This window comes from Tenrec ecaudatus, chromosome 6 (genome assembly GCF_050624435.1).
Source record: "Tenrec ecaudatus isolate mTenEca1 chromosome 6, mTenEca1.hap1, whole genome shotgun sequence".
NCBI lineage: Eukaryota > Metazoa > Chordata > Mammalia > Afrosoricida > Tenrecidae > Tenrec > Tenrec ecaudatus.
Genome location: NC_134535.1, coordinates 17,995,286 through 18,016,807, shown reverse-complemented (window position 1 = coordinate 18,016,807; position 21,522 = coordinate 17,995,286). Strand labels below are relative to the sequence as shown.

At 48.0% G+C, this 21,522-nt stretch overlaps 1 protein-coding gene and 1 pseudogene across 2 annotated transcripts in view; one reads left to right on the top strand and one right to left on the bottom strand.

Moving 5' to 3' along the window:
* SYN3 (synapsin III) overlaps positions 1 to 21,522 on the bottom strand; it is a 511,043-nt gene that overhangs the window by 106,775 nt on the left and 382,746 nt on the right. The window lies entirely within an intron of this gene.
* LOC142452093 (U6 spliceosomal RNA) lies at positions 769 to 868 on the top strand (annotated as a pseudogene).

Below are 21,522 nucleotides of genomic sequence, written 5' to 3'. Positions count from 1 at the left end.
TGTGATCAAGAGGTGTCAAAGGGTCAGGTATCAGGCATCAAAGAACAAAAACTCAAATCATTGTGAATGAGCGGGAATGTGGAGAGGAGAACAAAAGCCCATCTGTAGGAAACTGGACATCCCCTTACAGAAGGATCGCAGGGAGGGGATGAGCTAGTCAGGGTGCAGTATAGCAATGATGAAACATACAACTTTCCTCTAGTTCTTAAATGCTTCCCCTGGGCCCTCCCGACCCCCCCCGACCCCCCCCCCGTCGTGATCCCAATTCTACCCTACAAATCCGGCTAGACCAGAGGATGTTCATTGGTCCAGATAGGAACTGGAAACACAGGGAATCTGGGACAGATGAACCACTCACTCAGGACCAGTGATGAGAGTGGCGATACTGGGAGGGTGGAGGGAAGGTGAGGTAGCAAGGGGGAACCAATTACAAGGACCTACATATAGCTCCCTCCCCGTCCCTGGGGGATGGATAACATAGGAGCAGGTGAGGGGAGATGTCAGACAGTGTAAGAGATGACAAAATAATAATAATTTATAAATTATCAAGGGATCATGAGGGAGAGGGATGGGGAGGGAGGGGGAAAATGAGGAGCAGACACCAAGGGCTCAAGTAGAAAGAAAATGTTTCAAGAATGATGAGGGCAACAAATGTACACATGTGCTTGACATAATGGATGGATGTATGGATTGCGATAAGAGTTGTATGAGCTTCCAATAAAATGATTAAAAAGCAAAGCAAAACAAAACAAAACACAACAGCAGGTAGATGCTTGCTTTGGCATCTAAAACTGGAACAGTACTGAGAAAACTGGTAAGGTCCCTGCCCAGGGATGACGTGCAAATTGGTGACGCATTCCATATGTATTTTTTGTTTGTTGATTTCATTATTGTTACTGCTTTTTTCTTTCTGTATGCTTGTCTCTATATGAGATCCAGGATAGCTGTGTCTCTAGAGCTGGCAACTGGTGTACTAGTTTCTTCACACGGTGGTGGTTAGGAGAAAATGGGGAGTTGAGAATAACCCGTGTAAGAAAGAGGTGAAAATGATTTAAAATTGATTGTCGTGATGATGGCGCAACTTTAATATGCTTAAACGACGGAACCGCATGATGTATGAACCGTGTCAATGAACAAACAAACAAAAACAGCAGGTAGGTGGTGCTTGGGATCACAACTACATAAACCAACCAACCAGCAAGCAAACAAACAGAAAACAGGGACCAGCTTCAGATCCAGGCAACCGGTTCCGGGTGTTGTCAGAGGTGAGCAAGGTAGTAAGACAAGGCCAAATGGGCCGTCCCTTGGAAGAGAGACCTATCCCGAGGTGTATGAGCCACGAGTCTCTCAAAAGCCAGGTTTTTACAGGGTTGACTTCTGTCGGGAACCCCTGGTCACAATTATAAAAATGTTTTGCTTATGCTTTGAGGGAAACAAGGACTATCTCATGAGGATTTTACTGGGAAACCTTGCTCCATTCACCTGATCTTACCTCTCAGACTTCTTTTGAGTCCCCAGACTTAAAAAAACATTGAAAAGGAGCATGCATTTAGTCTCTCGAGGATGGCAAAAATGCTGCTCCACCCCCCCACCCCCTTTCTTCAGACAGCAATACATAAAATGCTGACTTGTACTGATTCAACACTTATGTCACTGGACCCTATTTCCACAAACAATGGGGGTTGTGATAGGGCAAAATGTTTGGTAACTCATATGTCATCAAAGAGCACGGAGGACATTAAGATAGTGAATATAGGGTAGGGCGGGGCCACCATTCATTGGGTACCCTCAAAGCAAGAGATCTGAGCCAATGGCAGCTGTCATCTGTTTCTTAACGCACTATGGTAGTTCAGCCTTTAAGTCCCAGGGAGTAAGCCAGTCCCTTGAATCTGCTACAGGTGGGCTTGAGGTAAAGCTCAGCTTCCTTAGTGGTGTTTCCATATTGAATCCTCCTGATGTGGCCCATGGAGGATGTTGTGTGCCTCGAAGGGACAGAATCTAAAGTCTCAGTAGTCTCAGCACACAATCTGGGTCACCAAGGGCTGGGTAGAAACGATGTCAAAAGTGTGCAATCAGAAACACAGTACCTGGACGAGGTCTCCCCTTGGGTTCCATGTAAGTACTGCTGAGTGCTTTTTCTTCATGGGAGGTTTCTGCCTCAATGTGTGGTGCCCAGTCTTGTGCAACTGTCACAGCGGTTGCTGTGTTTGCACCCACTGTAGCCGCTGTCTACCCTCGTCAAGGACCTCCCACTTTTTCGCTGCCTGTGGTAGTCACCAATCTGGGGTCAATGTAAGGATGAAGAGTGTAAAGGTGGAGTCTCGGCTGTCAATCTGGAGATAGCCAGTGAGACTTCTGTGTGGGCATGGCCTTCTCCTGAGAATTCTGGGAAAGCTGGTACTTCCTCCTTGGAGGCGGAAGACACTTCTCTCTCTCTCTGCTACTCCCTGGGAGACATTGCAGAGGACGATCCACATGGAGGCAACCAGACCTCGGAAGCCGGAGAAGCCACAGAGAGACCCCTGTCAGCACTGAGATGCTTACAACGCCACTGGACCCAAAGACTTTTTACCCACTGGATTGTGATCATTCTGCATTTGACTTCATTGCATGTGTTTCGTGAGTCTGAAGAGGACTTTATAGATTAGTATCAGACATATGGGCTAATATCAGCCTTTTGGCCTTGGACTGGACTGAGTTGGGATGTTTTCTCAATGTTCAACTCCTCTTGTATATAAAACTCTTTCTTATACACTTATGTGTTTCTATGAATTTGTTTCTCTAGTCTACACTGCCTCACTTCTTTACCAAGCATGATGCCCTTTTCCAGAGACTTGTCTCTCCGAATAACACATCCAAAGTACAGGAGATGAAGTGTGGCCATCTTGCCTCTCAGGAGCACTCTGACCGTACTTCTTCCAAGATCGATCTGTTTATCATTTTAGCAGGTCATGATACTTTCAATATTCCTTGATAGCACCATAATTCAAAGGCATCAATTCTTTGAGCTTTCTTATTCAATGTCCAACTTTCACATGTATACGAGGCAGTTGAAAATAACAAGGCTGGGGTCAAGCGCACCCTAGTCTTCAACACCCTTGCTTTTCAGTTCTCTAGAGAGGTCTTGTGCAGCAGATTGACCCAGTGCAACAGGTCTTTTGCGCTCTTGACTCCATAATCATTGATTGCAGATCCAAGCAAGACAAAATTCTTGACAACTTCAACCTTTGCTCCATTTATCACGATGCTACCTACTGGTCCAGTTGTGAGGATTTTGATAAGACGTTACATTGTTTTTCTTTACATTGAATTGTAATCCACATTCAAAGCTGTACCCCTTGGTCTTCATTAGGAAGTGCTTCACGTTCTCCTTACTTTCAGCAAGCAAGGCTGTGTCATCTGCATGTCGAAGGGTTCAGTGGAGCACCCCTGGGGAAGAGGGGTGTCACGTATCTCAACAACCGACCTGAGGGAGAAGGGTGGGGTGTGGAGTCTCTGTAGCATCTTCAGGTATAGATGTGAAAGCAAGCAGGTGTTGGGATCACAAGCAGTCTAGGGCAGGGGGTCTTTCCTGGGATTGCTCCCTAGGGTTTTCCTGGTTGGTCATTTTTACAGAAGCAGATTGCTGGGTCATTCTGTGGCACAACTGGGTGTGTTTGAACAGCCAATCTTGAGGCTTCTGTGGATGCTGGAGAAAGAATGGCTCTGCACATGCTGGGAGGAAGCAGGGCCTCCCTTGACCCCAGGGGGAGACGGAGGGGGCGTGAAGGCGGCAGCTAAGTTCATAAGAAGACGAAGATGATCAGGGCTGGTGAGAGGAGGGGGGTTATCTAGGGAGAGGGCCTGGATTCCCAGGGCCTGCTCCCTTGCAGGGGGAGGTGGACAGTGAGGGGACAGGAAGCCTTGAGATGGCCTGCTCAGTAGCCCTCCACTTCAGGGTCAACACAAAATGGCTCAGGACAAGCAGGGAAATTTCCACACTCTAACAGAAGGGAAAACTACCGGGACTCGGAAAAGACCAGGGCTGGGGCTTTGTGCCAGGGGGCATGACCAGCTCTGGCTGCAGAAGCCCCTTTCTGGGAGAGGTCACTGCTGACACCTGGTGACAAGGACCCACATTTATGGGGTGTTTATATGCGGCAGACTTTGCGCAGCTGCCAAAGAGACCTAGCAGAGGAGCAAACAACAAATGGAACTTGTTGCCGTCCAGTGGGCTCCGACTCGCAGTGACCCCATGGGCTACCGAGCAGATCAGCTCCATGGGTTTCTGGGCTGTAATCTTTAGAATCGTGTACTCCTTGCTGAAGATCGTCCAAAAATAGTGCAGTGGAGCAGGACATTGACAGGGAGCTGCCAGGAGTTCAGGTCAGATTCCGAAGAGGATGTGGAAGAAGGGAGATCATTGCTGAGGTCAGATGGATGTTGGCACCAACCAGAGAACACCAGAAAGATGTTTACTTGTGTTTTATTGACTACACAAAGGTATTCGACTGTGTGAGCCATAATAAACGACGGGTAGCCTTGAGAAGAATGAGAAGAATTCCAGAACACTTCATTGTGCTCACGAAGAAATGATGCATGCATCAAGAGGCAGTTGTGCGAACAGAACTAGGAAATTGTGCGTTGGGGTTACATCCTCTCACCATACTTGTTCAATCTGTATGCAGAGCAAATCATCAGCGAAGCTGGATTATATGAAGAAGAGTGTGGCATCAGGACTGGAGGAAGGCTTAAGAACAACCCGTGATATGAAGATGACATAATTGTGCTCGCTGAAAGTGAGGAATCGAAGCACTTGCTGATAAAGATCAAGGATTGCAGCCATCAGTACGGACTACAACTCAAGGTAAGAAAGACCCAAATCCTCACAAGTGGACCAATGGGTAATAACATCGTGATCAATGGAGAAAAGGTTGAAATTGTCAAGGACTATGCCTTGCTTGGATCCATAAGCAGCACACATGAAAGCAGCAGCCAAGAGATCAAAAGATGAGCTGCACTGGATAAATCTGCTGCACATGACCTCTACAAAGCGCCGAGGAGCCAGGATGTTACTTTGAGGACTAGGGTGCACTTGACCCAAGCCATGGTATTTTTCAATTGCGTCCTATGCACGTGAAAGTTGGACATTGAATAAGGAGGACCAAGGAAGAATCGATGCATTTGAATTGTGGTGCAGTTGGAAACTGCTGAAAGTATCACGGACTGCCACAAGGACAGACAAATCTGTCTTGGAAGACGTAAGGCCAGAGTGCTCCTTACAGGCAAGGATGGTGACTTTGTCTCACGTACGTTGGACATGTGGTCAGGAGAGATCAGGCCCGGAGAAGGACACGTGCTTGGTAAAGCAGAGGAGCAATGAAACGGAGGCAGGCTCTCAACGAGATGGATTGACACCATGGCTGCAACAGTGGGCTCAAACATAAGAACAATTGTGAGGATGGTGCCGGACCGAGCAGTGTTTTTGTTCTGCTGTGCGTAGGTTTGCTGTGGGTTGAAACTGACTCAGTGGCATCTCACAACAACAACAACAACAACAGAGTAATAAACTGGAAAACCCAACTCACTGGAATTGAGTTGATTCAGTCTCATGGCAATCTTTAGGTCAGGCTACAACTGCCCCGGTGAGTTTCTGAGACTGTAACTCTTTATGGGAGTAGAAAAGAAAGCCTCTTTCTCCTAGAAAGCAGCTGGTGGTTCCAAACTGCTGACCTTAGGAGTCGGAGGACGGTCCTGGGACGGTCAGTTTGGCCTGGGCTCCATATTCAAGAGCCACCCAAACCAGCTGCTGCCTAATTGCCTCGGACTCACAGAGAGTCCGAGGGTGTCAATGACACCAAGTAGAATCTGCTCCATCGGGTGTTCAATGGCTAGTTTTGGGGGAGATAGTTTGCCAGGTCTTTCTTCCAAGGCTGTCCTGGCAGACTTCAACTTCTAGCCTTTCAGTGAGCTCTATCTTCTGTTCTTCTCTACCCACGGCCTTCTCACATTCAGGGACATTCTCAAATTTGGACCCTGCCAAATGGGGCTGCCCACACAGGGATTGGGCTGCGAGTGTGTGCTAAGAAGACTGGTTTGTTTAATGGGCATGTCAAGATGCCACCACCAGTTTGGTCATCCTCTTTGGGAATGTGAAAACCAACCAATCAGGGACATCATAACAAACAAACAAACACATGCTGGTCTTTCAGGGATCATGTCTACAGGTCCTTGGGGAAACGCGATGTGCCACATTTTGCTTTCAATATCATACAGAAATAGGACAGTCATAAAAATGTCGACGATGCAGCTCATTAAAATAAAACGAACGGATTTAAAGGGGGGGGAAATGAAGGGTCTCCTTTTCCTTTCACCTTTCAGGAGTGCAGATCAAAGCATTTTCAGCCAGCATGTTCAGCCAGAATGTTCTGAATTTGTTAGCAAGACGAGGCAGGCATTGAAGCTGAGTGATGGGTGCACAGTCTGAACCACATGCTTCCCCTGTACCATTGGGTAGGTTTGAACATTTCACTCTAAAAAAGATGTCAAAGGGATGCCTTCCCACTGAGTGGTCCTGGGGAGCCTCTGTTGTTCAGCATCACGAGAGGAAAGGATGAACGATGGGGAAGGCAGGGACCCGGGGCTGAGAGCCAAACTGTCAAAGGCCTTGTAAGCTGTTCAGAGAGGTTTGGACTCAATCCCACAATTGATGGGGAGCCCAGGAAAGGGTATTTAGCAGAGGAGTGAGACCATTAGATTCTCATTTGGGAAAGAATATCGCTAGCTGGTCTCTGGGATACCGGAGGTCTGTGTGTGCGCACACACACGTGCACACACACACGTGCACCTGGGGTAGTGTCAGGCAGAAGCCCTGGTCTGTAGAAACAGGTCATCTGTGAATCTAGGTGATCAGCCTATCTTTTCCTCTGGGCTGACCCCAGGCTCCATGATCCTTAGGTCACGAGGAAGGGTCAGAGTTAAGAGAAAGAAAGGTCATGGGAAAGAAAGGAGGGGTGGGTCTGGGCAAGATCTGTTTTATCTTGTATTCCCAGCATCCCATTCTACTAAGTGACAGATGTGATTATGTACTGCGGTGAGTCAGTGTCACTGCTAATCACCATGAGTCGTGTCAGCTCACACTGACCTGATGCATTCATAAAGAGGCCTAGCCTCGGCCTGCACCATCTTAGCGGTCATTTAGGTTTGAGCCCAGTGCTGTGGCCACTGTGCTAATCCATCCCTTTGGGGGTTTCCCAGATTGTGGTTGGCCTTCTCCTTTCCAAACCACAATGTCCTTTATAGAGATCGGTCTTTCATGTGTCCTGTGGAAGATAGCCCAAGGCTTGCCATCCACACATCTAAGGGACTTCTGGTTGTATTTCTTCCAAGACTAATTTGTTTATTCCTTTGGCAGCTGTGTTAGGCTGGGTTGACTATAGAAACAAATCCAGAGACACTCGTATATGTGTATAAGAGAGAGCTTTCTATCAAAGAGTAATTGTAGATTAAAAAAAACACCCCAGCCCAGTCCAGATCAAGTTCATAAGTTCAATATTAGTCCATAAGTCCAATATTAGTCCATAAATCCCTCTTCAGACTCATGTAGCACATGCAATGAAGTAAAATGCAGGAAGATCACAGGCCAGTGGGGCCAAAGTCTTGTGGATCCAGTGGTGGTGGAAGCATCTCCAGGGCTCTTGTAGGTCTCAGTGTGGCTCCACGTGGCTGGCCAACAGGAAGGGGAAAGCAGGGGGATGGGGGGGGGCATCCTCCAGCAAGCCATTTATCTCAGTTGCCCTCCAACTGACAGGCTAAACTCCACCCACATATTCCCACGAGAGTCATGTTGGCCCCCAAAGCCCTATCTATCACAGAAGCCATGATACGTTTGATATTCTTCACCAACACACCGTGGTTCAAACACGTCAATTCTTCATCTGTCTTCCTTTGTCTTTGTCCTAAGCTCACATGAACTGAGGTGATTTAAAAGACCACGGCTTTTCAATTGTTGCTTTCTTTTAAAAAAATGTATTATTTTTTAATTGTTGCTTTCTAAGACTTGCAAGAATCCTTTGGATTTTGTTTTGATACGGATGCTTTTACAGAATCCTATGGATAGTCATAGAAGATGTCTGTGGACGATTTCACGAGGAACATGGTTGGCTGCGTGGTGGTGGAGACAGGCCATGCTTATTCGACTCCCTGCCTTGTCACCATTGTCTGGAGCCACGCCTGGCTGTGGATGCATGGATGGTTAGCAGGGTGAACTAGGATCACACAATCCTTGCCAAAGGCATGGACGGATCCAGTGCCGAGTCCGACATAGGAATCTGCAGTCATCTAGCTGGTTCCAACTCATGGTGACCCTATGGCCCAATCTTTTATTTATTTTATTTTTAATAGTTTTCCTGGAATATAATTCACCTATCATACCATTCAGTAGGTCAACCACATTAAGAAGAGTTGTACAATCACCACCACCATCAATTATAGAACATTTTCTACTTTCTTGTAATCATTGTTACTAGTTCCCTAATTTCCCCCTACTCTCCCCAGCCAGACCTCCAAGAGACCATTAACCCAGCTACTGTCTCTATAGATTTACCTGTCCTGGATTTCACACACAGAAAACACATTAAACAACAACAACAAAGAGCAACAATAACAACGCCAAGCAGAGAAAAACCTCCATAGAAAAAGAAAGCAGAAAACATCAAATGCTGGAACAAGTTTAAAACCACTGCAAAGGGTGATCAGATGATAAGGTGCTAACCACTGAGCCTCACTGCTTCTGCAGTCACATAGATTGCAATGCTTGTCATCTCCCTGAACTATGGTCAGAGGGGACTCGCCTGAGTCTCGACCCCAGGGATTTCCCCTTCACGGTTTATGTTAAAAAAAAACAAACCCCAAAACTGAAACAACTTTATACTGGGTCAGAAAGGAGATCAAGTGGTAAGGTGGTGTTGTTAGGTGTCACGGCGTTGGTTCTGACTCATAGCAACCTTGTACACCACAGAACAAAACACTGCGCGGTCCTGCACCATCCTCTCCGCTGTTTCTATGCCGAGCCCATCGATGCAGCCACCGTGTCCATCCATCTCCTCGAGGCCCGTCCTCTTTTTCGCTGCCCCTCCACTTTACTAAGTCTGATGTCCTTCTGGCGGGACTGGTCTCTCCTGACAGCATATCCAAGTCTGTGAGGCAAAGCCTCGCCATTCTTGTCTGTAAGGCACACCCTGGCTGTACTTCTTCCGACGCAGGCCACTGATATGTCCTTTTAGCAGGACATTAAAAAGACCCTCAAACCCACTGCCATTGAGTCCATGCTGACTCATATCCACCCCCCGAGGGTTCCCGAGCCTGTAACTGCTTACGAGCGTAGACAGCCCGGTCTTTCCCACTTGGCTCACAGTAACCATTGGTGCCACCCAGAGACTCATAAAAGCCGCCCCATAAAGTCTGTGGGCTGATGTGAAATAGCAGGACCGCGGTCCCCTAGTGGGGCGGGGAAGGTTCAGGTCTCCCTTTAGGAAAAAGCAATTTCCTCTTAGCGTCCCCCCAAAGCAGTGGTTTCCAAGCTGAAAGGGGGCACGAGAAACCAAACAGGCGCAAGGTTTGCCCAAGAGTATGTCAGCCCTCGAAATGTGTGTCTCCTCGTCTCTCGGCTCCTTGATGAGGTGTTGCCTCCATCTCAGATAAATGGCGTGTTTTTCCACCCGTCTTAAAAAAAAAAAAGCCAAACTTCTCAATGCTTTTAAATTAGGCAAATGAGCAAGGGTAAGGCTCGCCCCACCCCCACCCCCTTTCATTCTGAAAGGCGTGTAGCATGCCAAAAGGCCTTTGGACGGAATGTTCAGAGCCTGCATAATAGAACCAACCACCAAGGCTGCCAAGCTCCTGAATCACTAACCAGACAGCAATCTCTGCGCCTGGGACAGAGGAGATTCCTGGGCTAGCACCGTGAACCAAGTCCCCAACAAGCGACACGATGGCCGGCAGCCCAAAGTCTCGGCAGGAGGAGGAAACTCACCTTGAGGAGCTGCTGCAGATTGAACGCAGTGGACAGCTCTGACAGCGCCTCCTCACACCAAGGGCTGCCAGCGGGTGGGGGAAAGCAGGTCCCCTCCCTCCCCCGCCGTGTCACCTGTAAGGAGTGGGTCCAACAATCATTCCTTTCAGAGCTCCAGTTTGCCTGCTGGTCACCTGTGTCTAAGCTGAAGGCCAGTGGGTGAACAGAAAGTTTGTAATGGCCGCTCTTAAAATATAGGCACCAGCAGCGAGAAGACGCCGCCCCAACCTGTAGTGGGGTGACTTCCCTGAGGAGCTCAATTCATGGCTTTCCTGAGCCAGTGCCCTCCACAGGGCGCCTCTGCCCGGACATCCACAGGTGCAGTCGGGACAATGCAGCACAAGTGATGGAGCAGGCTTTGCCTCTTCAGCCCCCAGTGGCATTGCTGAGCAAAATTGACCTGCTAACTGCTGCTGGGGTGGGCTCTCTCAGAGACACGCTTTGGGCAGCATTGCAGACAGTCAAAGCGGAGGGAGACTTGCAGAACAGCGTGCCCCAGAGGGCTCTGACCTAGGTCCCACCAGGGGGCGCCCAGGGGTGCTGAGCCGCCCCAAAGTGAACCTATCCGCTGTGAGGAGCTGGGTGACTTTTGGAGGCTGGGGCTCCGCAGGCTGCTTCCGTTCGCTGCGAGTGACCTCACGCCTGTCAGAGTAAACTCGTGCTCCTTGGGTTTTCCAACCGCTGCTTTTCCAGAGACAGACTGGCAGGCCTTTCTTCCGCAGCATCTCTGGGCAGACTTGAACCCGGCATCACTCAGGGGCTCTTGGTGACTGAGATGCCGTTGTGTTTGACAGCTGCGGCATTGGTGCTGGCTCAGGGAGACTCCCTGCGGGTCCATCCGGGCTTTCCCACTGGTGATTCTCTGACATGTAGATTGCCAGGCCTTTCTGCTGAGGGTCCTCTGGGTGGGCACAAACCTCCAGCCTCTCTGTGAGCAGCCCCGAACATTAACCATTCGCACTCCCGTCCAAGGGTGCCTGCTGCTGCTCTTTGTCGGGTGCCATCAGGTGGTTTTCCACTCACGGGGACACCCAGTGACGGAGCAGAAATGTCCAGAGAGTTGTCTGTGCTGTGATCTTTGAGGGGTAAATTGCCAGGTCTCTTCTCCCAGGGAGCTGGTTTCGAACTGCCAACTCTTCTGTTAGCAGTCGGGCACCTCACCGGTGCGCCACCGAGATTCCTTTGTTAAAAGGATGAAAACCTAAGACAACCCACAGCGACCCTCCAGGACAAAGGAGGACTGGTCCCCAGGGTCTCCAAGGCTGCCAGCCTCGTAGACTCAGAAAGACGCCCCGTCTCTCCTTCAGAGCAGCGGGTGGCTTTGAGCTGCTCGTCTCTGGGTGAGCAGCAGAGGGTGCAGCCCCTGTACCACCAGCGCACTGTGGAACAATGGGACCTGTCAGGTAGATAATAAAGTGACATCATGGCTATGTATTGGGCTGCTAACCTAAAAGCTCAGTGGCTGGAAACCAAGGGAGAAAGACGGGCTGTGAACCACGTGGTTGGCAGTTCAAAACCACCTGCAGCTCCGTGGGAGAAAGACTGGGCTTTCTACTCCCGTGCTGTCTCAGAAACGCCCAGGGGGTTGCGATGAGTCAGCCAGGACTTACTGTCAGTGAGTGAGTTCTATTCCTGTTAAGAGTGATAGTCTTCAGAAGCTCACGGGGGCGGGTCTACCCTGTCCTGTAGGGCCGCTATGAGTTGGCATCCACTCAATGGCAGTGGGTGAGTCTGCCAGTCAGTGGCAATCTGTCCAGCCTGTGCACCCAGACCTGCCATCCAGCCCAGCTGGCACGCAGGGACACGGTGCCCCAGGTCCTTGCCATCCCGGTGTGCTCCTTCCCCATCTATCTCTCTTGCCTTCTTGCCATCCGGCTGGTCAGCCCTCACTGATTTCTTCTCTCCATCCTGGCTACTGAGGAAATGGTAGTGACTTGGCCCCTCTCTTCCTGGTCTGTAGGGACAGTCTGGAGCATCTTCATAGGAATAAGATGGGACCTGGGTGCAGGGTGTGGTGGCCCAGCTCTGTTGGAAGGAGGCTTCTCCTAGAGCCAAGAGGTCCCTCCTGAGGAGGAGGGACGACAGAGATGCTCATTGGTCTCAGACCTGACTTTCTCCATCCGACATGGTCCCCGAGGTTTCTCTGACTCCAAGGACATTGCGGCTCCCCGGCTCCTGACAAATGACGGCCTGGCATGCCAGCCCCTGCCTGCTATGAGGCAATCCTTGGCACTTCCAGTCAAGACAAACCATTTGGCCTTCTCCCTTGCAAGTCGATCTTCTGCCGAGCCTGATGATTGCTTTTTTGAAATCCGGGGACAATGACATCACTGCCCCCTCCCTGGCCTGGGGGCTGATGGCTAGCATGAAGTTGGGCTTTGGAACGGTGCCTGTTCTTTGCCGAGGCGTGGGGAGCCCTGGTGTGTAAGCAAGCTTGCAGGGACGGGTGGGCTCCGGAGGCTGGGATGGGGTTGGCTTTCAGGTCTGTGGGCGATATCTGCCACACAAGAGGGGCGGCGTTCTGCTAAGGAGGCACCAGAGTCCACTAATAGGCATCTGCCTGGTCACCAAAAATCAGGCCCCTGCCATCAAGCCCATGCTGACTCATAGCAACTCTACAGGACAGGGCAGAACTGGCCCCATGGGTTTCCCAGACTGTAACTCTTGGTGGGACTAGAAAGCATTGTCTTTCTCCTGGGGAGCAGCTGGTGGTTTCAAACTGCTGACCTCATGGTTAGCAGCCCAAGGGGTAAGCACTACACTGTGGAGGGCAAACCCAGGGACGCACTTGTGTCCTATCCATAGGCGAGTTGTCGGGCTCTTACTCAGCATTGAGAGGTGTAAGCTGGGAGGCCGTTGGCTGGTTCTTTGGGGGTGGGCAAGAAGACACACACTGTCATGTGGGATGGGAACATGGCCTGCTTCTGAGACTCCCAGGCCTGGGTCTTCACTGCAGAGATTCCCGCCTGCCCCAGTGGGGTTCGGTCCTAGTAGAACGAAGAGCTCACTTCCTCCTGCCAGCACTCGAAGGCACCTGGAAGGTGGTCTAGCCCAGCACACTCCTGGTTGAGCGGAGGATCCTGCTCAAAGTCACTGAGCGAGTTGGCTGTCCCCCAGGTCATGATGCCCAAGGAGAGCAGGGGTCTTGGCTTCAAAGGCCATGAAGACCCTTTCGTTGTTGTTCTCCCTCTCAGCTAGCTGTCCCTGAGAGGCCCCATGTCAGAGTGGGATTCCTTAGGCGGGGCAGGCAGAGCCTAGCACACGCTAAGTGTTCAGTAAGCGTGTGCTGAAATGTTTGAAATGCTTATTTCTGTGCAGCTTGAGCCTGGGAAATGGAAAGGTGATGTCCCAGGACACATGTCAGGAAGTGAGCGAGGTGGGAAGGTGTGGCCTCTCCTCCCTGCCCCCTCTCTGGGCCCTCCTCTTAGGAAGGAGACTCCGAAGGGTGCACCTGCGCCCCGACATGGCTCCTGGTCCACATGGGGCACACCGCAGGCCTAGGAGCTGGGGCATCAACGAGCCCCTAGGCTCCTTCTTGCCTGCCTGCCCTCTTCCTGGGCTTATTGTATATGGGTGTGGCAGCATGGTAAGCTGGTGGCTTCCTGTAGCAGGCACAAGGCTGGACGTCCGAGCTGGCCCCGGTCCAGTTCTGAACACTGGGAACACCGGAAGGGCTGTGCTGCTTAAGCTCCCTTTGTATCGAAGGAGGGTCCAGAGACCACAGGGAGGGCAAAACCCAAGCAGGAAGAAGACAGAAAGCTGTGTGTGTCCCTGTGGACTCTGTGAGCCCCAATGCTCCCCATGACTTGTGCACATTTGCACAACACACACACACACACACACACACACACACACACACTCCTCTCCCACAGGCACCCAGAGACACAGACCTAGACAAGCAGAGGCTTTTGTACACAGATGTCAACTACCCATAACAAAGTGTCATTTCCACGTGCATCTGCATGAGGGAAAAGTATGTGTTCTAAAAGAGAGATGTGCAGATCCACCACCCCAATGCGCTCGCTCTCTCTCTCTCTCTCTCTCTCTCTCTCTCTCTCTCTCTCCCCCTAGCTCTGCCTGTACAAACACGAAGGAGTATTTTTCTAAGGGGCCCAGCGAGCAAGCTGGTCCCTCAGGAATCTCCCTCTCTGTCAAGGAGACCCCCAGATCTCCTCCTGCTGCAGAGAGTGGCCAGGAACCCAGGAATGTAAAGTCTCAAGAAAGTGGGTGGAAACAGGAACACGTTCTCTGGGCTGGCTCCTTTCTCTCTCTGGTGTTGGTTTCTAAAAGTTTGCACTTAATGTCCTTCTTTAATTTGCAACTCCAAGGTCTCCTCTTGCGAAGTCAGCAGATGACGATTAGGGAGCAGGGGAAGGGAGAGAGGGAGGGAAAGTCCCCAGGGAAAGGAAGGTGGCCGGAGGCTATTCTAGGGGCATGCCCTCAGCCTGTTTTAGGGGTTTCTAAACTGGTGCTGAAAAGGGCGGGGCAAATCAGTGGAGGTTCTAGTCTCCCCGGAGATGCCTAGGAAGAATGGCCTGGGGATCAGTTTCCAAGAGATCAGTCACTGGAAACCCGTGGGGTCAGGATGAGTCAGAATGGACTCCACTGTCAAAGGTGGTGGCAAGAGGCTAAAGCACATCTGAATGGGGCTGGAGAGAAAAGACCCCCAAAAAGACCTCGGCCCATCCACACTTCCTCCAGCAACAACTTGGCAAAAGCAGGTTAAAGGTCCCCCAAATCGTTGGTTAGGATGAGGAGATTCAGGGGTCTTCCTGTTCTGACCTGTGCTGGTGGCTGGACGCGATTCCTTTGCTGTGTTTCTAAGCCCTTTAGTTGCAAAGGAAATGAGGGCTGTCCTTTTCTGGGGAGGCCCACCAGCCCCTCTGTGGGAGAAATATGAATGTCCCTTAAAGATGGACACTCTTGGAAATCCTAGGGAGCGAGTCTATTCTGACCTACAGGGTTACCAGGGGTCAGACTGGACTCCACATCAGTAGGTTTGGTCTTCTATGGAGGAAGAAGCTCCCTTGCCCCTGAAGGCCTAGGAGAGCTGTGGGAACCTCCCTAATGTGACCCACGACACTTGGCTGGCCAGTGCTGGGTTACCCTACTGGACAGCAGTTTTCTTTGCGGGGAGACTCCTTAATCTTTGGTGACAGTATGCTACTTAGGCTTTGTGTCAATTCGGCTGCGCAAGGATTCTTAGGAATTTGACTGTTGAGGCCTCCTCCATGACATGATCTGATACAATGGAATCAACTCTAGGAGGGAATCTGCTATAAGCAGCTAAGCAGCTGTGGGAGGATTTGGGTGGAGTGCAACTCCTTACTTGGGTCACAGTCCTTGCTACTTTCCAGGGACATGGCCCATGTCATATATTAATAGATGTTGTGAAGAACTCCTCCACTTCTTGCTTGTCTGGACCCTGTATCTGGCTTATCGACCTCTCGGTCTTTGGATTTGAGCCAATGGACCGCCATATTGGCTGCCAACCCTGGGAGCCATCAGAGTTTGCCACTTGATCTGCTGACCTTGGGCCAATCCACCTCTACATCCACCAGCCACAGCTTTCCAGCCTGTCTTCCTGGTCCTTGCTTCATCATTCCCAGAAGTGATGAGAGTCAGGAAAAGCTTCCAGCTTAACATCTGGCCCATGAACTTGAACCAAAATGGACTTAACCACTTCTACAACCGGGTGAGCTACCTTCTTTATATAAATTTCTTTCATTCTATCCATATAAGCATCATTGGTTTTTAGGTCTTTAAAGAACCCAGTAACTAAGAGAGATATTATTTTAATGCAATACTTAAAAGTATTTCTGCAAATAAATTCATGCTGATGAAGTCTTTTGATGTACATACATGTTTTATTTTAGTAGGTCCCAGTCAACTATTTTGTCTTCCACTCTGTATGCTTCCATATTGTGTTTGGTAGTCTGTGTGTGCTCTGCCATAGGGCCCCGAAGTTTATCCCAATTCTCATTGATGATCCTGATAGCTCTGGGGTTTCCAGTTGGGTCTCTAATTCATCTTGAGTTCCTTTTTGTGCACGGGGCAAGGTATGGGTCCTGTTTCATTCTCTTTCCAGTACGTTTATTTAAAAAAATAGAGAAGTGTCCTTTTCTCATTTAAAGTTTTTGGTCCTTTGTCGAAAATAAGTTGCCTGTAGATGAATGATTTATTCTGGGCTGACCATCTTGTTTTCTGCCCATTTGTCTATATATCTATCATTATACCCATACCAGGCCGTTTTGACTACTGTGGCTGTGTCGTAGGTTTTGAGGTTGTGTAGTGCAAGCCCTCCTACTTTGTTCTTATTATTTTTAGAAGTTCTTTGCTTATCCCGGGTCTCTTCCCTCTCCACAGGAAGTTGGTGATTTGCGTTTCCATTTCTTTAAAGAATAAAGTTAATATTTGGATTGGAATTACATTGTATTTGTATATTACTTATATGTGATATTGACATTTTCACAATATTAGTTCTTCCTATCCATTAGCACAGGATATTCTTCCATTTGTGTAGGTCTTTTTAGGTTTCCTGTAGTAATGTTCTGTAGTTGTCTTTGTTTGGGTCACTTGTTTCTTTGGTTGGCCTTGCTGTCGTAAACAGAGCATGCTATGTCGTGCACAGTGCATGCTATGTTGTGCACAGTGCACGCTAGCAGAGTCCTGTCATGAGATCTGCATCAAGCAGATGATTGCAGATGGAGTTGGGTTAAAATTTAACACCTAGCATTTGATCTTCCTTTTGATCTATTTTAAATTAGTGCTAGTTTGTAATATTTTCTGCTTTCTTTTTGATTGAGGTTTTATTTTGTTAGCATTGGGAGGGGGTTGGTATGTTTTTCTGTATGTAAAATCCAGGTTAGGTAAATCCATAGAGACAGTAACAGATTAAGGGTTTCTTGGGGGAGGTTGGAGGGAAATGGTGAGCAAGCAACAATGAGCGCAAGCAGGAAGAAAATGTTCTAAAATGGATTAGAGTGATGATTGTATGATTCTTTTCAATAGGATTGTACTATTGAATTGTAAGCTATAGGAATCATATGTCAATTAAACTGCCAAAAATAATAAACAAATCCATACTGGATACAAAACCCCCATTTTGAATAAAGACAGGATGGGGCTAAGAAGATGCATGGTTATATCTCAACTGATTCACCCTTGTCTTTAGCCCTGTCTGGTTTGGGCTTTAGTTGACTGGGGCATGCATACTTTTCTTTTAAAAAATTATGTATAATTTGCATATAGTAAAATGAGCTCTTTACAGTATTAAAAAACAAGATGTCATCCTGAGGACCAAAGGACACCTGACCCCAGTCATGGTACCTTCACTCAACTAAAATGCATATTCAGGCTGAACAGTGATTAAGAGAGGCCAAAGAAGAATTGATGTCTTTGAATGATGGTGTTGGTGAAGACTACTGAAAATACCATGCACTGCCAGACGAACTAACAAATCCCTCTTGAAACAAGTATGCACAGAATACTCCTTAGAAATAAGGGGGGCATTAAATGAGGAAGGGATAGTCTTTTCAACAAATGGTGCTGGGAAAATTGGATCTCCACAGGCAAAAGAAAGAAACAGGATCCATCCCTCATACTATATAAAAAATAAACTCCAGAATAGATTAAAGACTTAAATATAAACCCTAGACCTATAATGATCATGAGTGACAAGTTAGTGACAAACTTAAAGGCCCTAATAGAAGGCATAACCATCCTACCAAACACAATGAAAAAATATCCCCAATACAGAAGACAAACTAGAAGGTTTGGATTTCCTAAAAAATATGATTTATGTATCTAAAAAGACTTCATCAACAAGTAGAAAGAGAACTTACAGATTAGGGAAATTTTTCTAGCAGTGAGAGATCAGATCAAGGACTAATCTCTATAGATCTATAGAAAATAGCAACACCTTAATAACAAAAACAAGAATAATCCGATTTTAAAAAGAGGCAGAAGACATGCATAGACAATTCACCAAAGATGACACCCAGGAGGTAAAAATATCATATGAAGAAATGAAAGCTGTAAGAGAAATGCAAATTAAAATGACGATGACACCCACCTTACATTAGCACTGATAGAAAAGTTACAAAAACAAAACAATCAAATCAATAAACCAGAAAATCACAATGCTGGAGAGGATGTGGAGAGAGTGTGAAACTCATACACTGCTAGTGAAATTGCAGAACTGTACAGCCACTATGGAAAACAGTATGGCGCTGCCTTATACAAATGCAAGCAGAAATACCCTATGAGCCACAGCCAGTAAGGAATCCTGTCACCACCCTGGCTTTCTTTTTCCCAGGCAGCTGGAAAGATGACAGACATTCAGGCCGAACATGCCGATCCCTGCAGCCGACCATCTTGCAAACAAGAAGAGGGTTCTGATGTGAGAAACGGGGAAGGGGAGGCTCCTGTTTTCACACAAGAACATCGATCTGGCCTTTGAGATGCCCAGTGAGGTCACGGAGGCACCTACCTAGACGAGAGAGACGCTTTCACTGGCAACGCCGGCATCTGAGGCGGATTCTGTCTGGCGTGGGGACGGAGATGAGGATACAAGGGACCACTGTTACAATCGCTTTGAGGAGCATCCCAAGCACACGTCTGCGCACCTGTCTCTCTGCTTCAGGGGCATCCAGATTGGTGACAGCCTCACAGTGGGCAGGTGCGGCCCCCGGCAAGACCATGCACTTCAACGTACTCAAGGTCCCCAAGGAGGTAGGCACCAAAGAGAAGTTCCAGAAGTTATTTTTGGGGGGATTGTAACTCTTATTTATTTAAACTAAATTAAATTAATTTTTTGAGACTCTAACTCGTTTATTTATATATTTAATTAATCCAATCTAATTTTCTCTTTTTGAGACTGCACTCTTTACATATTTTAAAAATTATTTTTTCTCCAGAAGCTCTGAGTTGCTGCCCCCCTCCCAGTGAAATAAAGTTATTTTTGCCCCACTAAAAGGACAAAACAGAATAGAACAGAAACCATATGGCTTAGTGATCTCTTTACTTGGTATATACCGCAGAGAAATAATGAACAAAACATGAACAGATACATGCATGCCCGTTTTCTACAGCACTATCCACACTGGTAGAAAAATGAAAGCTACCAAAATGCCCGTCTGTGGAGGAATGGATAAATGAACTCTGCTACACACATACATACACACAAACATGTGCATGTATACAATGGAATACTATGCACCCCCCCAAACGATGACACAACTGTCAAATACCTGTTGACATGGATGGATTTGGAAGACATCATGTCCAGCAAAGTTAGTCAACATCATAAAGAAAATTCTGCATGGGACCATTATTATAAAAGAAAAAATTCAAGAAAAAGTGTTTCCCATTCAAAGAAGCAGACTTGGAAGTTGAGAGGCAGGTGGAAGGAAAAGTATGGAGTCAGGGAGAAAATAAATAAACAAATCAGTAATACACAGAGAGAGAAAGAGAGAGAGAAAGAGAGAGAGAGAGAGAGAGAGAGAGAGAGAGAGAGAGAGAGAGAGAGAGAGAGAATGAGAGATAGAAAAGGAGGATGAACAATCTTCATCTCATGTACCACTTTGGACATGTAATCAGGAGGAACCAGCGCCTGGAGGAGATCCTGCTTGGTAAAATTAAAAAGCCAACAAACACATAACTCCCTGGTGCTGAGAAATGCTAACCTGTAGTGACCCCATAGGGCAGGATAGTACTGCTCCTATGAGCTTCTGAGACTCCAGCTCTTCTGTCTTGCACCTGTGGAGCTGCTGGTGGTTTCAAACTGCTAACCTTGGGGTTAGCAGCCCTGTGTGGAACCACTAGGAGCCACCGGGGCTCCTTGGTAAAGTCAAGGGTCGGCAAAGAAGAGGCAGACCCCCCCAAAAGATGACTTGCCCTAGTACCTGGAACAATGGCTCAAACACAGGAACCCTGTGAAGATGCCGCAGGACAGGCGGTGTTTGTTGCGCTGTGTAGGGTCACTGATTTGGAGATGACTGGATAGCGCTGAACCGCAACAGATCTGTGATGGGAATAGACCGCCAGGTCTTTTTTCTCCCATGGAATGGCTTGTGGGATGGAAACTTTGACTTCTTAGCTAGTTGGCCCACCAGAGCCCCTTATCTAAGAGCACACAGGCTCAATAAAGGTTGACATTTATTTGTGCCATTTATCTGTGGGGCCACCAGTTAATCAAAACATCGGGCAATGCCACTGCTGCGGGTTTCTCTCTTAGGGCATCGTCTGTCTCTCTGCCTTCTTGTTGTAAAAATAGAGATAACACAGCATTTGCCATTTCACATTTTTTTTTTCAGGAGGATACACTATCTTGCTTAAAACCCTTACCTGAGGTTTTACTGATGTCAGATAGAACACACACCTCAGGAGCTGCAGGGATGTATTAGAAGCTGAATATAGGTATTTGACCTGAAAATTCTGCTATGACTAGCCACCACATGCCACTGGCTGAGCTTAAAAAATTTATTTTGTTATTATTTTTACTGTGGGCTCTTACAGCTCTTATAGCATTCCATACATCAATTGTGTCAAGCATATTTGTACATATGTTGCCATCATCATTTTCTAAACATTTACTTTGAGCCCTTGGTATTCCTCCCCCCTTCCCCCTTGTGACCCCTTGATAAATTATTATTGTTTTCATATCTTACACTGTCTGTCTCCCTTCCCCCACATTTCTGTTGTTCGTCGTCCCCGGGGTGGGGGTGGGCAGTATGCGTCCATCATCAAGATCAGTTCTCCTTTTCCCCCTTGCTCCCCTCCTCCCTTCTCCTTCCCCTGCTGGTTTCGATGTTCCCATTTCTGTTCCTGAGGAGTTTATCTGACCTGATTCCGTGTGTCGTGAGCTCTTATCTCTACCAGTGTATATGCTCCAGTCTAGCCAGAACTGAAAGGCAGGACTAGGGTCATGATAGTGGGGGGTGAGGAAGCCTCAAAGAACCAGAGAACTATGGTGTGTTTCATCAGTGCTCTACCTGGTTGACTCATCCCTTCCTTGTGACCCTTCTGTGAGAGGATGTCCTATTGTCTACAGATGGGTTTGGGGTCTCTGCTACAACCCCCCATCCCCTTGTTCTTAACAATATGGGCTTTTGTTGTTGTTGTTTTGGGTCTTCTGGTGCCTGTTACTTGATTCTGTTGACACCTCATGATTGCATAGGCTGGCGTGATTCTTCCATGTGGGCTTGTGGCTTCTCTTCTAGACGGCTGCTTGTTGAACTTCAAGCCTTTAAGACCCCAGATGCTGTATCTTTTGATAGCCAGCCACCATCAGCTTTCTTCACATTTGCTTATGCACCCTTCAGTGATCATGCTGGGAGGGTGACATCACAGAAAGCCAGGTTTTTAGAACAAAGTGTTCTTAAGGGAGAGTTTGAGCAGAGGCCCAAAGTCTGTCCACGTCCTCAATGTATTGCCATATAAATATATGTACAAAGGCCAATATATCTATT